The 18,330-nt window shown below is 41.1% G+C and overlaps 1 pseudogene; it reads right to left on the bottom strand.

Moving 5' to 3' along the window:
- Positions 1-2,707: 2,707 nt before the first annotated feature.
- Positions 2,708-2,825, bottom strand: LOC124712749 (annotated as a pseudogene).
- Positions 2,826-18,330: the final 15,505 nt, after the last annotated feature.

Genomic DNA, 18,330 nt, shown 5'->3' with positions numbered 1-18,330 from the left:
CCTGCCACAGCAAATTTGTGTTCGTGGGGTCTCTATTCACATTATGAAGACAATTAATAACATTTGTGAAATACAACTTTGTTTACGGAAAACATAATGACGTTGGAAGTCGCCAGATTTTCCACGACAAACGACTTTCAACAACTTATTATATGCAGAATTGTTGTAACTGATTGGCGGGAATTTATATATATATATATATATATATATATATATATATATATATTTGAATTACAAAAAACAAATACTAAAAAAAAAAAAAAAAGGTTGCATGGCGCGAGATTCGATCCGGCGACCTTAGGATTACGGACCCGAGAGCTTACCGCTGCACCACGACGCTGTAGAGCGTTATTAATCGTAGAGAGTATTTCACGGCAACGGTTTCTTTTAACTGTCGATTTTCTCGACAACGGCTGAGAAGTGCATCTTGGTGCTTTGCCACATTACACCTCTTGCCATGAGCTTTTATTATGCGCAATATGAATCGAATCTGAATTTCACAATCTGCGGCCTCCCCTTGTTAGATGATTTTGCTTTTTTTCCGGCAAAATTTCATGATTCAGTCATTACGGCGTCAATAGTTGTTGAGGGACAACCATAATAAACATGTTGATATCTAACTGGTTCCCACACTTGATCAACGAGTGGCTTGTGAGAGAAACGGGCAGTTCAGGGCGAGTGTGCAACGCGTCCTTCTTCCAGCAGGTCTTGCTCACTCCTCACAACACGTAGCCAGGAACTCTCGTGCTAAACAAGGACCTGACCTGAGGCTTTAGAAGCTCTTTGCTCCAGCCGCAGCTTTCCATATTCTCCTGCATACAAATGTGTGGCATCATAGCGTGTTGGACCTTATGGAATCCCAAACGATCTCTATTCCACCGTTATGCTGCTCAAAAATCCTGGGTACGACACACAGCGAACACAATAGCGTCTAACACACATCGAGACATAACTGTAGAATAGGCTAATGTAGTTTGAGGTTAATTTAATATTTACATTACGTCAAGAAGAACTATGTTGTCCGTGAATATTAAACGCACTTTAGCACTGAACTCTGAAATATTATTTAAGTAAACGTTATCTTATTATACAGAGTGATTCAAAAAGAATACCACAACTTTAAAAATGTGTATTTAATGAAAGAAACATAATATAACCTTCTGTTATACATCATTACAAAGAGTATTTAAAAAGGTTTTTTTTCACTCAAAAACAAGTTCAGAGATGTTCAATATGGCCCCCTCCAGACACTCGAGCAATATCAACCCGATACTCCAACTCGTTCCACACTCTCTGTAGCATATCAGGCGTAACAGTTTGGATAGCTGCTGTTATTTCTCGTTTAAAATCATCAATGGTGGCTGGGAGAGGTGGCCGAAACACCATATCCTTAACATACCCCCATGGGCTGCGAACAAATGCTTGCTGGATGCGTGCTACATTTTCATCACTCGTTCTCGGCCGTCCAGAACTTTTCCCTTTGCACAAACACCCATTCTCTGTAACCTGTTTATACCAACGTTTAATACACCACCTATCAGGAGGTTTAACACCATACTTCGTTCGAAATGCACGCTGAACAACTGTCGTCGATTCACTTCTGCCGTACTCAATAACACAAAAAGCTTTCTGTTGAGCGGTCGCCATCTTAGCATCAACTGACGCTGACGCCTAGTCAACAGCGCCTCAAGCGAACAAATGTACAACTAAATGAAACTTTATAGCTCCCTTAATTCGCCGACAGATAGTGCTTAGCTCTGCCTTTTGTCATTGCAGAGTTTTAAATTCCTAAAGTTGTGGTATTCTTTTTGAATCACCCTGCTTTATTTGGGAAAGCATACGCCGTTAACACTTATTAAAAAAAGCATTTTTAATTTTATGAAATGTGTTTGTTAAATGTATACGCGAAAATAAAACACATAGTTCTATCAGTGGCAAAGTGATAGCATATCGCCGCGCGGAATTAGCCGAGCGGTCTCAGGCGCTGCAGTCATGGATTGCGCGGCTGATCCCGGCGGAGGTTCGAGTCCTCCCTCGGGCATGGGTGTGTGTGTGTTAGTCCTTAGGATAAGTTAGGTTAAGTAGTGTGTAAGCTTAGGGACTGATGACCTTAGCAGTTAAGTCCCGTAAGATTCCACACACATTTGAACATTTTTGATAGCATACCAGTGACAGACAGCCTGCGTATAAGGGCCACGTGCTTACTGCTTGGAAGCGCCAAGTAACGCCTCACATGAAGTCACATACCACGTATCTAGCCATGGCCCGGGGCCGACGAGATGTACGGGCCCTGCAACGGACTTGTGACGTCACACTAGGTGCCACGAGGCCTACAAGAAAGACAGGCTGCGGCGCGTACGTCACGAAGGTAGTCCTGCTCTCGCTCGCTCGCTCGTTCAAATCAGCAGACAAACTACGTTTCTACACCTGTTAACTCGTAACTAGGCGTGTCCGTACAAACGAAAACTGAATCTTCTTCTGGAATCCGCTATTATGGAATCTTACTGTTATCAGTCCTATAATGATGGGAAGTCCATGGGCCTACTTATAATTTGTTACGGCTGTACAATTAAATAAAAGCAAAAAGCACTCAGTCATCAGGCCACATGTGGCCCACCAGGACCATGGTTTTCTTTGACCGGAGCCGCAACTATTCGGTCGAGTAGCTCCTCAATTGGCATCACGAGGCTGAGTGCACCCCGAAAAATGGCAACAGCATAAGGCGGCCCAGATTGTCACCCATCCAAGTGCCGGCCACGCCCGACAGCGCTTAACTTCGGTGATCTGACGGGAACCGGTGTATGCACTGTGGCAAGGCCGTTGCCGTACAATAAAATAAAATCATGTTAAAATGATTGTCATTGCATAAGGCACCACTTCCAGCATGTAATGATAAGTAGAAGAGACTAAATGCTATAAACAAGCCATTATACCATTTATTTCGACTATTGATCTAAAATTAAATTTTCCTGTCGTACTGTTAATCAGTAAGACTTCATAATAGCAGATTCCAGTGGAAGATGCAATTATCGTTAGTACTTGCACGCCAAGCTGCGAGTTAACAGGTTTAGAAACGCATTTTGTCTGCTGAGCTGAGCGAGCGAGTGAGTTCAGCACTACCTTCGTGACGTACGCGCCGCGGCCTGTCTTTCTCTTCCGCCTCGAGCCGCCTTTTCCGCCACACTTGGCGAACACACAGCTCCGTGGTGCGCACATAGAAAATCAGTATTTAATCGGAAAGGTACCCACTGTAGGACTTAATTCTGTCGGATACTATCGAGAAATTCCACGCATTTAAACGTGCAGTCAAGAATTATTAAAATCGTCTGAAATAGTTGCTCGCTCCCCGCCGGAAACGGCTGCTGGGACTCGTAACACCTGCAGGGTCACGTGCTGTGACGTATTCGCAGCTTCCTGTCTTCCTGCCGATGTCGGTGAGCTCGTGCAACTGACAGCCACGCGCGTTTCCTCAGCGGTGAGGCGCGCTAACGTCACAATGTTAACCAAGAAACTTCACTGAGGAGTTTTTAACTTCTGTAAGTGTTCCCGAAAATACTCAAGCGTTGCGAAATACCAGTTATTTTTTATAATGATACATTCATTTGACGTGAATTTTGTTATATTAGGCCACTTCTTCGAGCTCTCTAAGAGGAACTGCCACAATACGCTGAATTTGGGCAACACAGGACTAAAGGTACCATAAATTCTACGCCATTTGGATCAGTAAAGAAACTGCCCAGCATTTTCAAGTAAATAAAATATATTGTTGCAAAGACTTAAACTTAAATCCCCTGTAGCGAATTCTAACGGTGTTACCGTGATTATTCATCCGTGATATGTTTTTTTTTTTCCTCCATTAAGTGAAGTAAATTAAAATTATAGTACTTTCAGATGTTAATCAAACTTCGACACTTCTTAAACTGTAATCAGAAGAAGTGTGAGAAATCACTTCAGGTCTTACCTAACCTCAAATCTCCAGATTCATAATATGGCTACGAAGTTTTGTGCGACGAACTTCTCGCATAAAAAGTTCTCAGTTCTTAGAATTTTATCCGGATTTGAAGCGGCAAGTAAACTGAGACCTCTTTATGCAGATACGTCATAAGCTTACTAGTACTGATTTTGTGTGAGATTGTTACGGAAGCGTTCTGTTACTGACGAATTCGGTTCATGGAATTGTTTCGTTTCCGATCCCTTTCGCTCCTCCTTTTTTATTTTTCTTGAATAACGCATACTGCGCAGTAATTTTATTGGTAAGTCGCTCACTGAAGTACATTCCCCAAACATTCGCTGTGAAAAAATTCTGTGATTGTATATACAGGTGCAATGGCGTGAATAGCAGCATTTCGTGACTTTCATACGTTAAATTAATTTCTTTATTGAATCATTGATTAATGAAGCATTTACATATTTCATAACTCACAGGTCGTCATTCCTTTCTACATTATGAACTGCTTCAACAGAAATGACATCGCTCTGCGGCTTCCATAGCCTCGTCACTTGACAAGCTCTTGAGATGAATAGATCGAATAATCATCAAATAAAGAGAATATTATGCTAGTCAAAAGTTAATTTATTAAATATTCTGTTGTTTCATTTTTAAGATGAGTATTAAGCTACAGAAAACCCTAAATATTTCACCCCACAGTATTTCAAAATTTGTATAATAATCTGAGTAAAGAAAATCACAATATTACGACAAAACGGAGTTAGAAACGTTTTAAAACACCTCCAGACGTATAAATTATCTTGTACCACAGTATATTACACGGAAACTTATGCCTTCGCATGTGCATGCGTTCGTCCTGTGTGTGTGTGTGTGTGTGTGTGTGTGTGTGTGTCACATCTTTCCCTGACCATTGACTGGATTTCAACCAAACTTGGTACACATATCTTTACTGTGAGGCAACGATCGCTGGGAAAGGATGACGTAAAGACCACCTATCTATTACAGTGGAGAAGATATGACGTCATGAAGAATGAGATGCGTGAAAAACTGCTTCATTATGCACGACTTACTTCTGTGCTTGACTGTATTTGACAAAATTCTCAGACAGTATTCACATATGCCGCTATATGTGCCTACGCAAATATATCATTGTACCACAGTTAGTTTAAGACGTATGATGTGAAAAACACTAAGATGCTTGTAAAATTGGCTAGTAATTACACAATTTCCCTATCCACTGTTGCAAACCTATAAGAGATTCAGCGCATCAGTCACTTATAAGTAAGATCAAATGCAATCTTCTGAGAAAGAGCTAGAGGAATGAACTTTATAGTAGACGTATTCTCAGAAAAATCAGCATCAATAACAACAACAAAAGTAGCAGTAACAGTAGGAACATTCTAAAGCAATAAGGGAAAGAAAAAGCTCAATTTAGTAGGTGAATAAAGACGTGGTGAGGAATGGAAATAAGATTATACCCAATAATCGCTGATTAGAGGGAAGAGTGGAAGACAGTAGGGCGCAGCTGCCGGGAACGGCCTAATTTGCCGCTACGCTGAACTAGAGTTAAGCCTGCAGGCACGATGTCTGGGGAGAGGAGCGCTGGGCTGTCGTCAAAATTTGTCCCCTCCGCCACTGTCAAGTTCGGGTCAAGACGGGAACGACACGCCGTGCGTAACACTTGTGCCTCGTAATTCTATCAGCGTTCTCAATTGTTAGTATTGCGCCAGCCTACTTGCTGCGTGAAACACACGAACAATTCTGTTACCCCTTCACAGTATATCCTCACTGAAGTGTAGCCGTACTGTCTACAGTTCACTGTACAACTGTGCGCACTTACCTGCAGCGTACTGGAAATTATGAGCGAGGCAGTATCTGATGCGTAACTAAATTTATTTGTTTGTTTATTCAGTGTACAGCACTAAACTTGAAATACAATTAAATTACAAGGAACAAACAAGATGTAAGTACAAATTATACATTAAAACTAACAAACAGTTTTTATATTCTAACGTCCTTTCTGCTTATCCACTCAGAGCTTGTTGGTGTAGCGATGAAAGGATCTACATCCACATGATTGCTCTCCAATTCACAATTAAATATCTGACACATGGCTTATCGAACAACCTACAAAATATTTCCGTAGCGTTCCACTCTCGAACACTGCAAGGGGGTAAACGAACACTTCGGTCCTTGCGCGCGAGCTCTGATCTCTCTTATTTTATTATGATACCATTTCTCCCTCTATAGGTGGACGCCCACAAAATATTTTCACATTCTGAGGAGAAAGTTGGTGAATGAAATTTTATGAGAAGATCCCGTCGCAACGTAAAATGCCTTTGTTTTAATGACTGTGTATCACACCCGTGCACTCCCTCCCCTGTTTCGTGATGATACAAAACGACCTGCCTTTCTTTGAACTTTTTCCATTTCCTCCTTCAATTCTATCTGATGCGATTGCCACACTGCACTGAAATGCTCCAGAAGAGAGCGGACAAGCGTAATGTAAACAGTCTCATTTGCAGACTGCTTGCATTTTCTAAGTGCTATGCCAGTAAATCGCAGTGTTTGGTTTGCTTTTCCCAAAGCAACATCATCTGTGTGACCGTCCCAGTTTAAGTTAGTCGTAATTGTAATCTCTAACTATTTAGTTGAATTTACAGCCTTTAGATTTGTGTGATTTGTCGTGTAAGCGGAATTTAGCGGATTCCTTTTAATACTTATGTGAATGACCTTACACTTTTCATTATTTAGAATCAATTGCCACTTTTTGCACTATACAGATATCTTGTCTAAAGCATTTTGAAATTTGTTTTGGTCATCTGATGACTTTACAAGATGGTAAATGACAGCATTATCCGCAAACAATCTAAGAAGGCTGCTCACATTGTTGGCTAAATAGTTTCTGTTGCACAGGAGCAGGGCAGGGTTTGTAAAACGTCCTTGGGGAACGCCACATATTAATTCTGTTTTACTCTATGACTTTTCGTCAGTTACTACCGAACTGTCGCTCTCTGACAGGTAGCCGCGAGTCCAGTCACACAACTGAGACTCCATACTCTCGCAATTTGATTAGATGTCGCTTCTGGGGAACGAAATTAAAATTACCGAACAACTTCAGTTGGAAATGCCACACAGATATTATTGGGGAAGGCGAGCCAAAGGTTGCGTTTCATTGGCAGGACACTTAGAAGATGCAACAAGTCCACTAAAGAGACAGCTTACACTACACTCGTTCGTCCTCTGTTAGCATATGCTGCGCGGTGTAGGATCCTTACCAGGTGGGATTGACGGAGGACATTGAAAGGGTGCAAAAAAGGGCAGCTCGTTTTGTATTATCACGTAATAGGGGAGAGAGTGTGGCAGATATGATACGCGAGTTGGGATGGAAGTCATTAAAGCAAAGACGTTTTTCGTCGCGGCGAGATCTATTTACGAAATTTTAGTCACCAACTTTCTCTTCCGAATGCGAAAATCTTTTGTTGAGCCCAACCTACATAGGTAGGAATGATCATCAAAATAAAATAAGAAAAATAAGAGCTCGAACAGAAAGGTTTAGGTGTTCGTTTTTCCCGCGCGCTGTTCGGGAGTGGAATGGTAGAGAGATAGTATGATTGTGGTTCGATGAACCCTCTGCCAAGCACTTAAATGTGAATTGCAGAGTAATCATGTAGATGTAGATGTAGAAATTAAAGCATTCTGGAAACCTAAAAATATGGACTCGATTTGATAATCCTCTATCGATAGCACCCAGTACCTCGTGAGAGCAAAAAGCTAGTTGTGTTTCACGAGAATGGTATTTTCTGAATGTGAGTCGGCTGTTTGTCAATAAATCATTCATTTCGAGGTGGTTCATAATGAAGCTAAAATCTTCTGGGTTATATTAACTTCAGTGACAACGGCCACGAAAGCCTGCAGACTTACTTAGTTCATAATGTTCGAACACTGTATATGCTCCAGAATGCTACTGCAAATCGACGTCAGTGACATGATTCTGTAATTCAGCGTTTGTGTCATCCAGGTAGGTTCTCAATTTATGCTCCTTGACAATGCATTGTCTGGTCTTGCTCCAGAGTCATAGCTTCGGCTGGATTGCTTGGTCCATTTGTGTTGAACCCAGTCTTTCTTCCTTCCTTCATTCCTTGCCCCATTTGTGCTGGTTTATTGCATAAATTTATGTCCAGTTCGAATGCAACTTATATTCTTCCACTCACGCCGTGGGAGTTCAAAATCTTTGGGTTTATGTAGAAGCTCAATAAAATGTAAAGCTTCAGATGGAGCATTCGCAGCAGGCATTACACGACATTTGCCGTCAATCGTGGCACCATTGGGCCAGTCGCAGGCCGGCCGCTGTGACCTAGCGGTTCTAGGCGCTTCAGTCCGGAACCGCGCTGCTGCTACGGTTGCATGCTCGAATCCTGTGGTCCAGTGGACTGATGACCTCAGATGTTAAGTCCCATAGTGCTTAGAGCCATTTTAACCATTTGAGCCAGTCGCAGGGGTGAATGGAACGAAGTCGATTTATTGTCAACCCGGGGATTTGTTAATGGATGGGAATTTAAGGTCATTATTTTGAAGTATTCTTTCAACAGAGCTTCTTGCCTTCTTAAAAGTGGAGGAGCTGGGTGTTGGAAGCCAGTGCAGTGGACCAGTTCTTGCCCACCCGGAGATGATTCTTGTGGTTGTACTGAGCTGTGTGTCTGCCTCATTTAAGACGGCTGTTGAACCACACTGGAGCACAATATTCAGCTGTAGAAAACACTATAGTGAGCATAGTAGTGTTAAGCGTATCTGCTGATTAAATTAACAGTAAATAACTAATACAACAGTGAAGCGGTGAACCATATAGCTCTCCTTAACTCCGATGACAGTTTCACTGAATTTCAATCTGTATGATTAATCTAGAACATACAGCTGCCACAGGTACACACATTTGCTTCGAAGAAGAGATTTTCTACATCGAGGCACCATTTTAGCTTTCCCGCTGCGTGGCGCACGATCACTGAGATAATCGCCTCCTCCCTGAGCTGGTTATATCGCCACCTTATCAGTACGGGGCGTATGTTTGCACTCTTGCGACAGAACATGGAGGTGGCTCAGCGTACGGTAGCTAATACATAGCAACAAACTGGCAAAATCAGTGTCCCATCTGTTCTCTTCTACTAGACCACAAAGGCTGCTGCAGTAAAAATAAAATATATTTAGCTATCAGCAAATTGCGTACGCGATTTCTAATGTCAAACCAGCTGCATTATTGCAAACACTAACGTATTCGATTCGGTCAGACTTTCAGATAAAAACAAAAATATGTTCTGAACATATTTGGCTCATTTTAGACACTGTTGCATCATAAAAGTAGCGTAGTTTCTAGAATAATTCGACGAACGAAGGCAAAGAAAAAACCGTAAGTGGATTCGAGTCCTTATATGCATTTTACCTCTAAATGAAGTTTACGTACACATTTTTTTTCTGTTTTCCGTTAGTAATTACCTCCTACTGACAGGCCTCCAGCAAAAATATTTCATCTCCGATAGTGATGTAGTTTAACCTGAAATACAGCTTGACGTTATGGCCCAAGTAAAGTAGTATTTCAACATCCCCATTTCCTGTTCAGCCCTCGAACCTCCGAAGGCCATTCTATAGGCCAAGAAAGCCCCTTTCACTATAATGCAGACCAGCGTTCCCTGTGTTTGACCGAAGAACGTGGAAGTTCTTGTACGTTACTACTGGAATTTTGTAAAATAAATAAATAACCGTTCATCTTAAGGAAACATCAGCGGTTACCTTAAAACCTATCAGTTCTCGGCTGCGTCAAAAGCTTTCCTTTACAAATCACTGTGAGTTCTATTGTCCACAAAATGGCTTGCGTTTTTCTGAGAAAAGAGCTCTGTCGAACTTGACGAGTGAGGTAGAGATCGTTCTATACCAAACGAGATGACTGAAACCAATTTTTTCCCATTACTGATCAAAGGGGTGGTGTATTCAAAAATCAAAAAGTTCTCTAAAAAAGTAGAGTAAGTTGCTTCTGATAATGTAAGATAAAAATCCATCGATATTGTGGAGGCGCAGTGGCAAATAAACACTATATATCTTTCAAGGCTGCCGCCATGCTGCAACTTTGAAACTGCTCGAAACTCGCTGATTAGTGTGTCGTAAGTCGTCCAGGCATTTGGCGGCTGCCCACAATGAGAATTAGTTCAGTTTCTCCAAACATAGATAAAGTTACAAAAGTTTGATGAACGAGGAAACGAAGATTAGGCGACTTTTGCGAGTCCGAAGAAGACCTCATTACTGATGAACAGTTAAAGTGAACGGACGCAGGGAGTTATTAGGAATTATCAACCGTGTGCTCGCTTTCTCAGTTATCAGCTCGCACCATCGGTGAAATTATACAAAACACTCTGGGAGACATTTCTCACAAGGGAAGTGTGGGCCGCGGGCTTACAGAACCGCGCCGGCCGCGGTGGTCTCGCGGTTCAAGGCGCGCAGTCCGGAACCGCGCGACTGCTACGGTCGCAGGTTCGAATCCTGCCTCGGGCATGGATGTGTGTGATGTCCTTAGGTTAGTTAGGTTTAAGTAGTTCTTAGTTCTAGGGAACTGATGACCTAAGATGTTAAGTCCCATAGTGCTCAGAGCCATTTGAACCATTTTGAACAGAACCGCACCAAAATGTGCCTAGGACACAAATCGCTCGTTCCAAAAACAGTGGTACGAACCGCTCTCATGCAAAACTGCATTTATCAACACGAGAGACATTTGAATGCCCGTCTGTTCAATCCAAGGCTTAAGAGAAACTTTGGTAATGCGAAAAAACCAAGTATCGATATAATAGGACCGAAAACACACATAATTTAATGTCGTGTCTTATTTCTAAATTCCCCTCTGTTTAATATAATTACACTATCTGAAGAATAAACTTTTTTCTGCTGACCGGATAGCGTTGCACAGCTATTCAAGGTGCAGATGTTATATTTGAATGAAATGGTGAGAACAAAATGCTACACAATCAACTTTCTTCATGGAAGTACAAACATATGTCAATATATGCATAGCTTAAGGAACATTATGGCATTGATATACCAATATTATCGTTTGAAAATGTAGTTAATGTGGACTCCGATATTGGACTGCTTGGATACAGAAGTGTTACCTGTGCAACACTTTCAGGTCGGTGGAAAAAGTTTGTTCTTCAGATAGCGAAATAATTTTAAGCAGATAGAAACATAGCAATAAACCAAGACACCGAAACATATGTTTATTTTCTAGTATATCTACAGAGCGGTTATAATTAAGGTGCAGCTCCTCACAGAGGTCCATTGTGGGCTGTAATAATCGCATGGCAGAGGAACTTGGCTGATATGCTAACACGTTAAGGGGGGGACGTTGATGAAATTGACCAAAAATTTCCATTTTCGATTTATTTTTTATTTGTTAGTACAAGTCATGGACAATAAGTTCCCAAAGTTTCAATGTCCGCATCCGAAGTGCCTGACAATTAATTAAAAGTGTGACGCGGCCTCCCTGCCACGCCCACGTTTTGAAACAGCACTTCAGTACCAGCTCAGTGAACAACGATTCCGTGTATTACTTTCAACGAAACGTGTGCGGGATGCATCTAGAAGGCCGGGATACATACTCTTTGGTTTTATAGATCATCTTTGGCCGATCCTGCACTTCTCAAAAAGTGTGTTCATGGCAAAACCCAAAATCCAAATGAGTCTCTAAATTCACTCATATGGAAACGATGCCCTAAAACACATTTGCATCTGCTGCATTTATCATAATTGCAACTTATGATGCACTTATTGTATTTAATGATTGGAACGTAGAGGGAGACAGAGATTGGAATACGTCAAACAAATAATTGAGGACGTAGGTTGCAAGTGCTACTCTGAGATGAAGAGGTTAGCGCAGGAAAGGAATTCATGGCGGGCCGCATCAAACCAGTCAGCAGACTGATGACCAAAAAAAAAAAAAAAAAAAAAAAAAACGTTGGGAGGCGGGAGGATGAAGGTATTAAAAAGAATGGGCTTCAAGATAGGAAATTTTACTCAAGACATCCTGAGAAAAATAGATTTACAGCGCGTCTCTGCAGCTGAAAAGTTAGTTGAAGACCAGGTAAAGGAAAGAAGACAGACAACAAGAAGCCAGAAGATAAGCCTTGAAGGGAAAGACGTCCCAGAGTACAAATGTGGTGCCTTCTGAAGAAGTGACATAAGGAAAAAAGTTAGGTTGAACTTTAAATTGCGTTTCCTGAAAAGTTTGTTTTTCAAAGTTTATGTACCTTTTCCTCAGATTATATGAACGCTAGAATTATGAAATTTTGTACACATTTTTCTGTAAACATAATAAACGTTGTCTCAAGAGCAAATTTTGAAATTCTGATTGCAAGCTGAGATATGGGGCAAAGTGGATGGAATTTTCCATGAATTAAAAATTGGTCTTGTTAAAATTATCAAAATTCTCCTATTTGACCTATTCCAGAAACCTTATGAGATAAGCTTACAACATATAAAGAGATGAAACAGAAATTTTTGTAGAAATCTCTTGAATACTTACTGAGAAAAAGGAACATACATTATTTTTTGAAAATAAAACTTCAAATTTCATTCAAAAAATTTTTAATATATGTAATCAAAGGGTTTTATATGTAAATGTGTAACTTCCACGTAAAACGTGGTACAAAATTTCATTGTCATATCTCCAAAACTGAATTTGGTGCATTTTTTAAATAGTGTGTGTTTTTCATCAACGTCCCCCCCCCCCCCCCCCTCCCCCCGTTATGCGGAACCGATTTACGCTGAAAAAGACTACAGTAGTTCCAATTTTGGCCACAAGCTGAAAATCTGAAGCTGTACAACATTTCATCAACGTTCCCGGTTCTCATCTTGAACAAACTGTTTATGTGATTAGGTTAGATTAGGTTTACTTTCATTCCAATTGATCCGTAGTGAAGAGGTCCTCCAGGGTGTAGAGCATGTCAGAAAAACAATAATACATGACAAATATTTACAGCTAAAACAAGTAAGTTAATGTACCTTCCACAGGTCCCAAGTGGAATGATGCTCATTTTTTTAATGAACACGTTATGAAAGGATCATTTTACAACACTCATTTACTAAGATCACAGTAATTAACTGAATTTAAAATTAAAAAAATGTTTTTTGTATTTATAAGGTAATAAACATATAACATAACTACTACAGTACTTTTTTACAATGAACGCATTACTGTACTGAAATGGTGCAGAAGTTAAGTTAGATTGTACTATATATGTATATATATATAAAAGTACAGAGTAACCCACCGCCTGAAATGCAAGGTAGGGCGGATGCCTCTAAATATAACGGCAAAGACTTCTTATTGTTACAGTCTTATTGATATACAGTCGTTAATACTTTTGTAAATAATTTGAAGAACACAATATATGAAAATTTCTCTAAGGTTACAAAGAATTGAATGCCTAACAATTGTTAAACTTGTTCTATGTAATTTGTTTCTGCCTAGTGGAGGAGAATACAATTTATATAGTGCAAATGCCAAGGAAAAAGATGTAGTGCAACAAGTGTGGTGAAAATAAGATGCAATATGTAGAGGGAAGTGATACACTATATTTGGATGTCTAGTATAGTTAAAGTAGCTTGTTGGTTGATAATAGCCTATTTCCACCTATTTCAGGTGAGAACGTCTCGGTAGAATCTCGAGCTATTCTCATCTGAAATGGTTTGTGTTTATGTGTATTTATTGTGTTTTGTGGGTATTGATATGTTACTTGGCGTGCTGCGTGTCAGGGCACTGCATGTTATGCAGCAGTTGTTTGTCTTATCGTTGGTAGTTGTGGTATATTCTATATCATACCTTAGATACATACACCTGGTATTATACAGGTTAAGTAGTGATTGAGCATTTATTACATGCAATACATGAATTTTAGCTTTACATGGAGAATACACTTATGGTTGTAAATTTGTTAGTAGAAATAGAACGTAGTTCAATGCTACTTGAGTGCAGTATTCCTTAAATAACTTAATACGTAACATTTTTAGTTTTATACATAGTTTATATAGAGAATACATATGATAGATAAAATTCAGGGATTTTTGCTTTACATAAAGAAGAAAATATACTTCTGTCTACACATATAAGACAAATAATACATTACTGCATGTGTACAGTATACTTTAAACAGTATGCGATGTGTCGTTAAGGAGGAGGAGCCTCGGAATAAAAGTGTTTCGAGCCTTTTCCTCTCAAGCGACGTTACCTTATTGCTGGAGCCTTTGTATGTGGTGTCGGTGTTTATTTGTTTTATGACTGCTACTGCCTGTTGTATTGTTTGTGACTGTGTTATGGAATGCAGTATATGTGTTGTTCGTTTTGGATCCATTACGTGTTGATCCCTTCTGAGTCTTGTCCACTTAGTGTGTTGGTTCCTTCCTCGGTTTCGGAATCTGTGGTCGTGCTTGTGTCCTCCCATGTGGTTTGTTGTGTTGTTTGTGCTCGTCTACGCCTCCTTCCATATGGGTTTTGGCGCTTGTATTCCTAATGCAGTGTGTTCGATACAATATCGGCTACGCTATTTATTGTATTCCAATCACCGGCATTACGTATTATTCCACGAACGTCGCAGTTGTTCTGTATAGGTCTCGCCTGTCCTGGCGTGATGCATAGCAGTGTCACATGTTCTGATGTCCCAGTTTCTCCGCAAATGCATATTTCGTTGTTAGTTAGTCCAATGCGGTTTAAGTGAACCGAGTACGGCACATGGCCTGTCAGGAAATGGACCATCCCCCGGCTTGGTCGACATGTTTTAGTTTTACGTCACGAAAGAAAGAGTTTACTCGGCGACCCTGTCGGATGCGTCCCACTCTCTCTGCCATGTTTTAATCCGCCATTATTTCATTTGTGTTTTCTTTATAATGTTGGTTCCTGTTATTTCGGTGACTTGATCGAGCCTGTCCCTCTCAGGCCAATAAAGAGCAGCTCTATAACGTATTGTTATGTCTACAGGGCAGGTCCCCATAACACCGCAAAGTGCCTCAAGTGATGTGGTGTTGAAGGCTTCGCCCGTTCTCAGGAGTACACTGCGTTGACTTGTCTTAAATTGTCATGTTAGTCTGTATGTTCAGTCTGTGAGCCCAAGCAGTTGCGGCGAAGCATGCTATGGATTCAACCACCGTGTGAGATGGTGCAGTGGTTAGCACAACTGGGCTCGCTTTCGGGAGGACGACGGTTCATAAGGGCCATCCTGATTTAGGTTTCCCGTGTTTTTCTTAAATCGTTTCCTCATCCTTCCCTAACACGAGCTTGTGCTCCGTCTCTAATGACCTCGTTGTCGACAGGAAGTTAAACGCTAACCACCTCCTCCTGTGTAAGTGGCTGTTAATAATACAGCCAACATTGCGCCTTTCTCATTTGTCCGACTTTTCTACCCACGTTCCGATCCTTGTCCATTACGTTTGGAAACATTTCTATCCGTCTTGGGCAAAACAGGAACCAGCTTTTTCCAGCTTAAAACGTTTTCACATCAACTTTTTAGCATATCTACCATGTTCCGCTCCCGTCACTGGACCTGCGTGAGTAGAGCTGCACTTTAATTGTAACCACCCGGTATATTCGTGTTACCAAAGTTCCTCTCTTCGATCTTGAATAAGTGATCATTCAAATTTCTCTCGTGAGAAGAAACGCAGGTTTGCCTGCAAACGGCTCATATTATTTTCGTGCCATTATCAGCATTGAGTTCACGCACTTCCCTCCTTAGTACTCGCATTGCTTTCGGGAACTCGCCACGTAAAGATATCTGACATACCGTTAATCGTTTCTGTTTAGAAACTCTTCAGACCAAGGCGATTGAAGTTAGTATCGGGAAGTTTACTTCTTTTATCGGGCCAAGTATCGCACGAGATTTATCTGGAATTATCTCGAATCTTTATGAAGCTACACCCAATCTTTCTTTATTTACTCTTTATTTTACGAGGACACTATCCAGCTGCTTGGTGGGAAGGACAAGGAGACTGTGTAACAGCAGTCTACCATCTTGGCGACAAAAACGGGGAAACATTAATGATGCGGATGGAATCAACAATAAATGTCATTGTCCCCCAGCATTGCTAACTTCCTTGGAAACTGACAGACGGAATGCGAGCCCGCGGCAGTGACTGGATTAATTCGACAAAAACATATTGACCAGGCGCTCACTTTCCCAGCTACGGTTGTTGCGGTTTCGTTTAATACTTTGCCTGCTTGTCGGTAACAGCAGACAGTACAACACGCGGTCGCTATTTATGATAGTTCTCACTTGTACACCAGCCGAGATGTTCGCACGAGACTCCAGGGGAATGCGCCAGGCAGTCATGGACTGTGCGGCTGGTCCGGGCGGAGATTAGAGTCCTTCCTCGGGCATGGATGTGTGTGTGTTTGTCCTTAGGATAATTTAGGTAAAGTAGTGTGTAAGCTTGGGGACTGATGACCTTAGCAGTTAAGTCCCATAAGATTTTGCACACATTTGAACATTTTTGAATGCGCCAGCTGAAACTCGAAGGCAGCTTCTTAGGTGCATCTTTTTTACTGTATTTCCTTTCGTTGCCATTTCGCCCGATTTTCTCTTCAATTTTCTCAAAAATTCTGTACTGTAAAATAGACGAAATTTTTCGTTACGTAGTGCATAAATATATTTAAGTTCTTCCAGACAGCAGTTATATTGTCGGAGAGCACCTAGTTCGAATTATTCTTCTACTTTATGTAGTTGAATGACTGTCTTGACACAGACCTCCATCTGTTCGCATTTAGTAGTAATCTTGTCATCTCTTCTTCGATAACATTTTACAGATTCTCGCCACCGTACGTTTCTATAATTTTTTTTTCCTTAATATTACTTTCCAGAGACAAGTTACTTATTTTTGATCGCACCATCAAATACTTCCCGATCCCTTAGTATTGTGAGGTTTTATTGAGACATCTTTCCTCATCTAATTTTTCTAGTCTCACTTCATTTCGCTGTTGCGAGGCACACTAAAATTGACGGCAACCTTCTGCATCAGTGCGATGCAAGTGCTTCATGGATCGTCTTTCCCGGCTGTCTCAAAGTCTGTGTTTCGCTTCTGTACGACGGGTGTACAACTTCAGGAATTTTTTCGTAAATTACGCTTCAATATTTTGTTCAAAGTAAAATGCTTTTACCGTCGAGATGTTTCTTCATTTGCTTCAGTCTGTTTCTGACAGTTTACTTGCTGGCTACTCTTGCTTGTTAGGCATGAGAATACGCTCAGTTTCCTACAGCGTCTTCATCTGTTTAAATGTGTAGCAAATCGTGGCTGAGCTTTCTGCTACTCTTCATACAATTTTGCTTAGTCTCACTCATCATGAACGGCAAATTCTAATGCAAGCACGCTGGCTAATGCATTAAACAGCTCACTAATATGAAACTTCCTGGGAGATGAAAACTGTGTGCCGGACCGAGACTCGAACTCGGTACCTTTGCCTTTCGTAGGCAAGTGCTCTACCTCTGAGCTACCCAAACACGACTCACGCCCCGTCCTCTCAGCTTTAATTCCGCCAGTGCCTCGTCTCCTACCTCCCAAACTTTTTCATTCTAGCTCACTAATAGCTCCCTTACTTTCGGCAGAAGAGCTATGTCGTCTGCGAGCCTTACCACTGGTAGTTGTGTTTTTCTTTTCCACTTATTTTACAAAGTGAAATGTTTTAGTCTTTGAGGGATCCGACAGTCAATCAAACATTTCTACGAATTAAAACTTTTTTTTTTTAATTCGAAAGGGTTCCTTCCAAGCAGGCCACGAGGACAGGTTTGAATTCGCGGAGTGTCACCAGCTGTTCCACCCAAAGCCCCGAAAAAAAAACCTCATCGCAAATGTTTAAAATTAATGTAATCTCTGTGATCCAGGCATCGTGCACGTTGTCTGCAAGTCGGGAAAATTCTTGGGTGTATGAAAGAATTTTTCCCATTGGAGCTCACGACGGACAAATTTCGGAGGCCGTGATATGCGGAACGTGGCATACCAATGAGGCCGTTTCCCCACCAGCTGTCGTCGATGACGTTACGAAAGCACTCTCGACGCCATACCGCAACACAAGCAGTTTCTTGCCGCGTGTCCGCACAGCAGAAGTTCCTCGGAGAAAAAGAATCGTACATAAGTAGTCGTCCATATTTCCTGGAATTTGCCGACTGACAATTTGGTACCGGGAAGTTAAAATCCTCACAACTTGTGTATAAAACAATACCTTTAGGGACTGTTGCGAAATGCATTAAAGTTGAGCTACCTTTATAGCGGGTAGTTATAATATAGGTACAGCTACTCACAGAGGTCCATTGTAAACTGTAATTACCGTACGGCAGCGAAAGTTGGTAGTTACGTTAATGCGT

This window comes from Schistocerca piceifrons, chromosome 8 (assembly GCF_021461385.2).
Source record: "Schistocerca piceifrons isolate TAMUIC-IGC-003096 chromosome 8, iqSchPice1.1, whole genome shotgun sequence".
NCBI lineage: Eukaryota > Metazoa > Arthropoda > Insecta > Orthoptera > Acrididae > Schistocerca > Schistocerca piceifrons.
Note: the sequence above shows the minus strand (reverse complement) of the source record. Positions and strands in the feature narration are given on the sequence as shown.